This window comes from Gymnoscopelus braueri, assembly GCF_963280865.1.
Source record: "Gymnoscopelus braueri genome assembly, chromosome: 9".
Lineage (NCBI taxonomy): Eukaryota > Metazoa > Chordata > Actinopteri > Myctophiformes > Myctophidae > Gymnoscopelus > Gymnoscopelus braueri.
In genome coordinates this window covers 9,397,474-9,407,781 of record NC_137610.1, presented here as the reverse complement: position 1 = coordinate 9,407,781, position 10,308 = coordinate 9,397,474, and the positions used below count along the sequence as shown (strand labels likewise).

General features: G+C 41.0%; 1 protein-coding gene across 1 annotated transcript in view; it reads left to right on the top strand.

Annotated features, from left to right (window-relative positions):
* Positions 1–483: 483 nt before the first annotated feature.
* slc6a15 (solute carrier family 6 member 15) overlaps positions 484–10,308 on the top strand; it is a 197,154-nt gene continuing 187,329 nt past the window's right edge. Inside the window, exon 1 of the mRNA XM_080437434.1 lies at positions 484–499. The gene's annotated coding sequence lies outside the window, so the exon portion shown is untranslated. The remainder of the gene's footprint in view (positions 500–10,308) is intronic.

Below are 10,308 nucleotides of genomic sequence, written 5' to 3'. Positions count from 1 at the left end.
TGTACTATGATTCTGTGTATTGTACTGTGGTTCTATGGATTGTACTATGATATGTGGTAGTTTAATTAGGCATTGAAGGTTCAATGTTTATGTAAAACTGTATTTATGCTATGCTCTGGGGGTTTTGAGATTGAAGATCTGTGACATATTTGCACAGGGAATCTTTAATATCACAAGAGCAGAGTCACACCGCCAAACTTGAATGCAATATCATTGCATATATGGTTAATATGGTAATGGTTAATAAATGGTAAATGGATAATTAATGGTCTGGTTATTTCTGAGCTGAAGTGTCTAAATGAACAGTATTCTAAAAATGTCCTCTAAATCCTAACAGTTTTCTGGAAAAACTTATGTTGGAAGTCTATCCGGGAGGTTGGTGTTAATAACCTTGAAACAAGTGTAAAACTATTATAGAGTTTCTTGAGTAACAGATGTACACAGCTATCACAACAATAGCCGTGAAAATCCAGAATGACAGGAGCGATAGATATTCCAGGTCTGGAGAACAGAAAGGACCATACAGTCACCATGATACTGACATGATACTTACCATGATTCTGACCTGATACTAATACGATGTAACACTTTTCTCAACAATATGAGCCGTTATTACATTATGAACTGTTATTATGAGTTCATAATAATCACTTCTAAACCTAATTGACAGCGCTCTCTACTACCCTCATCTAAAAACCACATGAGGGAATAGGTTTTCTTGATACCTATATTTGAGTCCCTCTGGGTAAATTACCTTTGAATGATTTATTGACACTAAATATGCTGTCAGCTATAGGTATGGGCTCATTAACAAGGAAATCTCATCCATCCACAAACAACCACACAGGGCAACAGCCTTGTTTGGAGTAGTTATGGATACAGTATCTGAGTAATATACTGTATGTTGCATACATGAGGATTACAGTAATATATCAACTTCAAACTCAAGGGTAATTGGCAGTGCTTTACACATAGTCTAAATCAATATTCTGTTTGGGCTAGTGCATCATATGCTCATTTGCTTCTTCTTAAATCTTAAATAACCATTATGAGCATTTATGCTGCTGTGACATATAGGAGATGAAAATAATAACAGAGCTCTCCCAGGACAACAAGCTGAGAAAGGTGTGGGTCCTAAGTTTTGTTTTCCCAGATGTTCATGTCAACCTCTTGTCATACCTCCATCAACAATGGATGCTTGTGAAATGTGACTGACTAACAACAATGAACTTCAATAACACATCCAACCAAATCACAAACTGGCAGACACTCTGCATCGCTATTGAGGTCTTGCCAGGTGGTCATTGTGAATGAGAATTTTGCACATAATTGATTTGCCTGGCTGAATGCTTTTCACATCACCCTCACAGATTAGGTGAAAAGCTTCTCACTAACATTCTACAAGGATGCAGATGTTTCAGCCGCATGAAATTAATTTGAAAGCTGCCACCGGCATCTTAAATTGATTTGTCTGGCTTTTCCACTCAAAATAAACCCATCATCATATACCCATGACTGAGCACTCCACAAGAGTTCTTCACAACGTCATGCCTCATACTCTGGAGCAGTGGTGGAAAGTAACTAAGTACATTTACTCAAGTACTGTACTTAAGTAAAAGTTTGTGGTATTTGTATTTTACTTCAGTACTTTTACTTCTACTCCACAACATCTCAGAGGCAAATGTTGTACTTTTACTCCACTACGATTATTTGAAAACTTTAGTTACTAGTTACTTTGCAGATATAAATGTATAAAAAATATATAAATTATATTATAAAACATTCATTAACCACTTATTTGAAAATAGCAGATCTACAAGCTCACAACACGTCGCGATATTTTTAAACATTTTACTACTTTTACTTTTGGTACTTTAAGTACATTTTGATATCAATACTATTGTACAAGTACATTTTGAATCCTGGACTTTTACTTGTAACGGAGTACTTCTACATTGCAGTATTGATACTTTTACTTGAGAAAAAAAATGTGAGATTCACATCTTATTGTCTCTGCCAGGCCGAAAGGCATGGCGAGAGAGTATGTTTTACCCCCTGTCCGTCCGTCCGTCCGTCCGTCCGTCCGTGTGTCCTGTCCTGTCCGTGTGTTAGCAGCTAATCTCCGGCACCGTTGGCCCGGTCGCTGCGAAACTGTGCACACACACTCCCTGGATGCCAATTCAGAACCTCTGCCCCAAAATGTTCACATGGGCCTGTTATAGCGCCACCAGGAGGCCGATTTGTGCAAAACCCATTTACTCCTACAGATTTTATCCAAACATCACGCAAATCGGTACACAGTATCTCTATAGTCATGTGATCAAGACGGATCTGTCCGATATTTCATATTCCATCCTGATTGGCTAAGGTTGGCTTCCAAAGTTTGCAGGATTGGTCCGTTTTGAACAAAATGTCTCAAATCATGAACAGAGCGTGTGATTTCCGTGAAAACGTGCACGCACATTCCCACTAGGCCGAGGAGGAAATGGCACCCTTTTCACATTGGCCTGTTATAGCGCCACCAGCAGGTCTAATTTACCAAAACACATTTTTGCAACAAAATGCCTCAAATCATGAATGCACGCACATTCCCACTAGCCCGAGGAAGAAATGGCACCCTTTTCACATTGGCCTATTATAGCGCCACCAGGTGGCCACAATGACCTACCTGACCTGGCGGAGACCTGTGCTCCGAGGAGCACTTTTTCTAGTTCATTCCTCATCTGGAGTAAAAACCACCTCTAATTGGCACTCTACTGACAGCAAATCACACGCACAATGGCTGCTGTCAGTCGTGGTGAGGTGTCTCTTTTTTTCTCACCACCCCCATGACCTCTCCACCACAGCAATAGTCTTCTTGACATCTTATCTCAGGTGCAATAGCTCAGCTCATTGCAGTGGTTCCGCGGGCAAATAAACCAGTAATCAAACCCACAGAGGCGTGCTCTCAATCTGTACAAAGACGGTGCAGTAGGTTCACTTAACAAAATCATAGTTATAGAATAGGCTACCTGAGGAAAACGACGCCAACACTTGATTGGCTTTATTCCAGGGTCTCAATTTCTGTACTGAATTATGTTCTATGCTCATACTAATGGTGCGTAAGCACTTAGTGAACCTCTCCAAAATAATTGACTTAATCCGATTAAAAAGCACAGTTGAGGTCAGGCCTGGAATTTCATCCTTTTAGGGGCACGGCCACTTGGCCTATGGTGTTGTCAACCTTTCGAGTGCACAAAGGGCTAAAAGCCAGGGCAGGAAGGACAAAAACATTTTTTTAAATTGAATTGAAGGGTTAAGAATGATTTTATTTCAAATACACAGCATAACTATCAGCAAAATAAATAAATAAATACAGCTTTTCATTATTTCAGAATTCAGAATCTCAACAAAACACTTTAGTGGTGTCTAAAAACGATTATCTATTGTACTTACTATGGCACTTACCTATTATCTATGGTACTTACCTATTATCTATGGTACTTACTATAGTACTTACCAGGCAACAAGACACCAATTTGATAGAAAAGAAGCAAAGGAAAAAAACTGTTAAATCAGCTGGCATACTGGGGCAGTGAGGACGGGCATCAAGGCCACTGTGGCCTTAATGCATATCATTTTTTGAAGGGCATAAGGCCAAAATGAGAGGCAACGGCGTCGGCGGCCATGGCCTTCATAGCCTCCATGAAATTCCTTTCCTGGTTGAGGCACAAACAAATAATGTTACTTGAATATTTTTCCTGAGAGATGAGTCTGATTAGAGCTGATTATCCATGGGAACATTGGGTTGTATAATTAGGTAGCTATACGAGTGGTTCTCAAACCTTTTAAGGACCCCCAAATTGATATGTATTTGGCGACGGACCCCCATATAAAATTTCGCCCAAAAACGAAATTAAACAATATTTTTTCTAAATGCTGAAAAAAACTGCAGACCTATAGATCGGCTATTTTCGTATATCCGAAGTATAAAATAGGGTTTACGTGGTTAAACTGACTGTGATGTTATATTAACAAATTTTGCTGGAGACCCTCTGGAACCCCATCAGGGACCCCTGGGGGTCCCCAGACTCCACTTTGAGAACCACTGAGCTATACAACCCAAGGTTCTACCAAACTACAACATCAATTTAAGCAATATTATAGAACACTTTACTCACCATAGTTTAGACATGATGTCATTACAAACTTGTTCTGTTAGAGTAGTTATAATGGGGTGTTAACCTTTAGCAGGTAGGGCATGAGTGTATTGCTTAAGGGCAGTTCAAAAGGGATAGACATAACAATTGTTGCAGGGTTTGAACCTGTGATAATGTATCAAGGTTATTTATCGTATTTTATGAAAATCACACGTCCTGACAGACATTTTATTTTATATGACAGTCATCATGGGACTATAAAAGATAAGACTGCTCATAATAGAGAGGCTATGTTGCACCTTCATGGTAGATTTGCCTTGACATTTCAGATGACGTTTCAGAGCTGAAACTCTCTTCCTGAGCAACTCATTATGTGTAAAGTAGAATAAACTTTCATTCAGTTGTACAAGCAACTACTACTAAGTAGTAGAGCCATACTAACCCTAACCCGCCCTTTGTGATCCTCCTAACACTGTGTGAAGGGGAAGTACAACTATAGTAAGTATTATGACGGGATATCGAATAAACATTGTGTAAAGGGGAAGTACAACATTTGTGAGTATGACGGGATGTCGGATAAACATTGTGTAACAGTGAAGTACAACAGCAGTAGTATTATGATGATGGGATAACGGATTTAAGAGCTAAGGTAATGGGGTAGAATATGGCATTATAGGAACCATAGAATCTCATTCTAAATTAATTCTACTACTGTCAAAACTGTTTGTCAAAGTAATTTGGAGATACATGGTTTTAATAGTCGCTGTGTTATAGCATATAGATGTAAGCTGTCACTTTTTTTTACCCAGGAGTTAATATGTATATTGTATGGTGCCAGTCAACCCTCATTCAGTATCATTCTTCCATCAGCTTGCCTTTGTAACAACCCATGATTCAAGTGCAGTCAAGCTAGGATAGACTTCCATTATATATGGTAATTATAGGGATGCAGCCCACAGTACTGCATGTACAAATCAACACCGTATCAACATGCCAACCTTCAGTAAAATGTCTTCTGTCAGGTTAAAGATGTAACCTGATTAAAAGGATAGTAAAAAAAACAATTCTATCAATTATTCACCCCATGAAGACTTGAATTCAAGGATATTGTTTTGTTTTTGTCGCATTCCTAAGACAATAATTTGATGACCAGCGGACCGGTAGACAGCGGTTCCTGTATAGACACAAAGCAGACTTTTTGTGTCTCCTACCGGAACCACTGCTGGTCATGAAATTATTGGCTTAAAAATATCCATGAATTCAAGTCTCCATGGGGTGACTAATCGATAGAAAAAAAGGGTGAACTATCCCTTTAAATCCCATCCATTGGCTCACCTCCGGCGGCAGTGACTCAGGAGGTAGAGCGGTCATCTAGGAATCAGAAGGCTGTACTCGTACTGCTTCGATCCTCAGCTCCCACTGGCTGCATTACGAAGTGTCCTTGAGCAAGACATGGAACCCCTAACTGCTCCTGACGAGCTCAGTGAATGGATGAATGCAATGCACATTGTAAAGCGCTTCAATAAAAGGCGCTATAGAAATGCTTTGCAGACCATTTACAATCCTTAAATGTGGCCCTGCTGGCAAATTGCTTCTATTGGCTTCTGTTTTTTTCCCCCATAGGCTGTCTCAGCTCACTGGGAGTCATCCACAAATGCCACTGGAAGAGGCCCTGCTAACCCTGGACAACAGACAAAGATATCAGCGTGTTCCCCAGCTAATAGAACATAGTCCTGTGCCAAGTCACTCACATTATATGACATTTAGATTTGGAACCCACTCAATCACAACAAACAATAACAATCACTGCCAACTGCTGAATGCAACCCCACTTGACCTACATTTCCGAACAGATGATGAGGAATTTGGAAAGTTTAAACAACTCAAGACTGAAGATAAAAGCCTGGTTTGTCTAAAGTGTGTTGTCAAGACTTAACAGAAATATATTGTATACCAGTATATCAAATTCGTCTTCACCAGCAAAGAAGGCATAATGTTCATTATTTAACCCATTAAGACCTGGAACGCATCTGTGTCATTTTAGATTTCTTTGGCTATTCAAAAATAGCAGATCTACAAGCTCATAGCGCGGCACCGAGTGCCATGCTACGAGCATGTAGATTTGCTATTTTTTTTAAATCGTGAAAAAATATATTTTATATTTTTTTCAAAAAATTCTTTAGAAAACATTTTAAGAATCGAACTCAGGCCTTAATGTGTTTATTCGGTAAATCAACAAGAACATCCATTTGGACACAAAAGATGGTGCAAGCAAGTATTTATGAATATTGACTTCCACTGTGACTACCTGCTTGGTCATGGTGCATATATACGTGGTTCTCAAATCCTCTTATCCTGCCAGGCGGTTAACTGCATTCATCTGGCCTTCTATGTCTAACTAATGCCTTATTAGGTCATCTGAGTGATAATGATTAAGTAAACATTATGGTATAATAGAAAACCAACAGTACCTCCCAAAGGACCAGAGATGGGAGCGACTGTTGATGGAGGCAGTCATCCCAGTATAATTGCTTATAGAATGACGCTGCATGTATTCAATGAAAATCTTGACTTGTGTGGGCATCAGCAGATCCAGTCCATGACTCACCGAGAGACCTCAGGGGTGAAGAAGTGGGCATTACTCAGTCAACAACAGTCAACAATTATGGTAGATTTTACAGAGATTAACCAATTCAGACCAGGAACGCATCTGTGTGTCATTTTAGGATTTCTTTGGGCTATTAAAAAATAGCAGATCTACAAGCTCATAGCACGGCACCGATGCCTTTGAATATATATATTTTTTAAAGCGAACATTTGTAACTCAGATCTTTGGGGATTCTACAAATGTTGCATGTTGCTATAATATCAGTGGTTCTCAAAAATGTATTTGGCCGTGGACCCCCATCTCAAAATATTTTGTTCCAGGGACCCCCAGAAGTTGTAACAGAGTTAAAAATGTTCGCTTTAAAAAGTAGACATATTCAAAGACACACATTTTTACGATAAAAAAATAAAATAGCAGATCTACAAGCTCATAGCGCGGCACTCGGTGCTATGAGCTTGTAGATCTGCAATTTTTGAATAGCCAAAGATATCTTAAAGTGACACCCAGATGCGTTCCCGGTCTTAATGGCTTAAATAGTCCACTGCTTTATAAAATAGAGGACTTATTTTTGCAAATAGCAGTTCAGGTTGACGGAGAGATTTAGGGCGGAACCACAGTAACAGTCACACTAATAAAGGGAGAAAGATATTTGGCTTATTAGAGCACACAGCTGTGCATTATGCAAAGCGTTTGTTGTAATTTGTGTAATTGTTGGCAGAGGGGTAAAGACAAGGGAGGAAACACTTGCCGTGATTACACGGTAATTCTCAGCGTGTCGAGACATTAAAGGTGTTAATTGTAAAACCTGACTTACACTTAGCTGTGCGTGGGTGTTGCACACCGAAAATAGGCAATACACAAGCTCACAACGCGTCGCAGCGTTAAGCATTGTGAGCTTGTAGAGCTCCATAGAAAACAGGTAAGAAGGCCTACCATAGTAGGCACCATAATAAGCACCATAGATAACACGTAAGCACCATAGGAAGCACCATAGAAGACAGGGAAGCATCATAGTAAGCACCGTAGATAACACGTAAGGAAGCACAATAGAAGACATGGAAGCACCATGGGCACCATAGATGACAGACCGGGAAGCACCATAGGAAGCACCATAGAAAACAGGTAGGCTAAGCACCATAGAAGACAGGTAAGCACCATAGAAAGCACCATAAAAAACTGGTAAGCACCATAGTAAGCACCATAGAAAACAGGTAATCACCATAGAAGACAGGTAAGCACCATAGGAAGCACCATAGAAAACAAGTAAGCACCATAGAAGACAGGTAAGCATCATAGAAAACAGGTAAGCACCATATAAGACAGGTAAGCACCATAGTAAGCACCATAGAAAACAGGTAAGCACCATAGTAAGCACCATAGAAAACAGGTAAGCACCATAGGAAGCATCATACCATAGAAGACAGGGAAGCACCATAGGAAGCACCATAGAAGACAGGGAAGCACCATAGAAGACAGAGAAGCATCATAGATGACAAGGAAGCACCATGGTAAGCACCATATAAGACAGGGTAGCACCATAGGAAGCTCAGAAGACAGGTAAGTACCGTACCATACTAAGCACCATAGAAAACAGGTAAGCACCATAATAAGCACCATATAGACAACAGGTGAGCACCATAGTAAGCACCATAGAAAACATGTGCAATGTAAACTGCCCAGGTGTGTGTGCAGCAGGCCCGGCGTCACGGGGGGCCTGCGTTACGACATGACAAGGACTTCAGCTGCAGTCGGTAAAAATAAATATATTTTAAAAAGGCCGGGCCTGTTTTGCAGGACACGCCACACAACCAAATATAAATAAGGCATAATTTCTGTGTCATGTACTAATGTACTACATGCATGTTTCAACCATTGTCTGAACCCCTACTTCTTTTTACTCTTTCCCCTGACTAAAAGAAGTCATCCGATACTGGGATTATGATGATGCCAGATGTTATGCTGGGATACCAGCTTAATCATTGGAGAGTTCCATTATCAATGCTGTATAATACTCTAATAGAGTATGTCCATTATGAGGGGGAGGGGGGGGGGAGTTCGGTTGCAGTTTATCATTCAATAAGTTGTCAGTCATAGGAGTAGAGTGGTACATTATTCTTTGCCTATTTTAGCTATTCATCTCACAGTGTTACTACATCGCCTTAAGACACGTGAGCAGGTATAGGGTTCAGTTTCCTGCCCTCCATGACCGTTGTGGAGATTGAACCTGTGAGTTCCGTAACTGACGGATTATTACTTTCCTAAGCTGCCTCTAGGCTCTGCATTTCCTAGCGTTGCGGATCTAAGTACCCCTTTGGTAGGGGCTGGCTACGGTCCTCTCTCTGGCCCCAGGCAGCTCGTCTGGGGCCAGTTGAAGGTGAAATGTCATGGAAATAATAACTCCCGCCACAGGATTCTGAAATGAGCCCTGAACACCTCCAAGTCCCCCGCCCCCCATTCTCTCTCTCTCTTGCTCTCTCTGTCTTGCTCTCCCTCTCTCTCTCTCTCTTGCTCTCTCTCTCTCTCTCTCTTGCTGGCATCAGCTTTTAAAAGCTACTGACTGATTTCCAAGAGGTTCATAAAAGAGCCCTATAAATCTGTCAGAGTGAGACACAGATAAACCAGCCGTGACTCTTGAAGGAGAAACAATGGCAGTGTTTATATTTCACGTTCTAAGCTGGCGTGGACTTCAATAACTTGCACAAGGTGAGGCGCTAATAAAACCCCACGTCGTTTAATGGAGGCCATATGGAGGATGCTTCTATTGAATGCACCTTACACAGTGCTGTGATTGTGTACAGTTTTAGGCATGGGTGGTCCAAGAGGGAAATAAACCCATTGGCCTGGAATTGTTGTGGTGTGCCAGATGCTGTCCATTGAGCCACTTGAAAGTCTATACAGGGTCTTCTTTGTCACTATAGTGTGACTTGAGAAACTGCAATTGATGACTTAGGAACGCACAGTTGATGTGTCACTGCATGGTATCATTTGTTGTTGTCACAAAAAGTGTGTCTAAGTCTAAGGCATAATATTCTAGTCTGGTCATTTTTTTCCCCCTCAATATTTTCTCTGGTCTAGAAAATTCAACTTTTGTATCTCTGCCAGGCAGGTGGAGAGATAGTGCATGTGTGTGTCTGCACAAGCTGTCCGGCAGCGGAAGAGTAACAGAAACTCTACCTGTTGAGTAAGTATCCCCAACGAGGGCCGTATTGCAGAGAGCTGCGAAGCGGCAGCAGAAGGGGGTGGTCCAGTACTGGCCGTGCATTATTTTATTTCCAGGTGGCGTCGTGAATACATAGAAACTCATACAGTAGGCTATAAGTGTGTTTGTTTGCAGCGGAGAAGGAGGGGGCTCCAGAGTTCTACGTGAGATAGTCTCGCGTAGCCACACAACTATTATACAATCTCCGAATGCTATATAGTCTGGAACTACACTATTTATTACTACTACTATATATTACTACAGTAGACTGCAAATCTCCTGACCCGAAGCCCCCTAGAGAGGGCCCAGGATGGAGCCACCCCTCCAGTAGAGTGAGCCCGCAGTCCATTTAGGTACTGGGG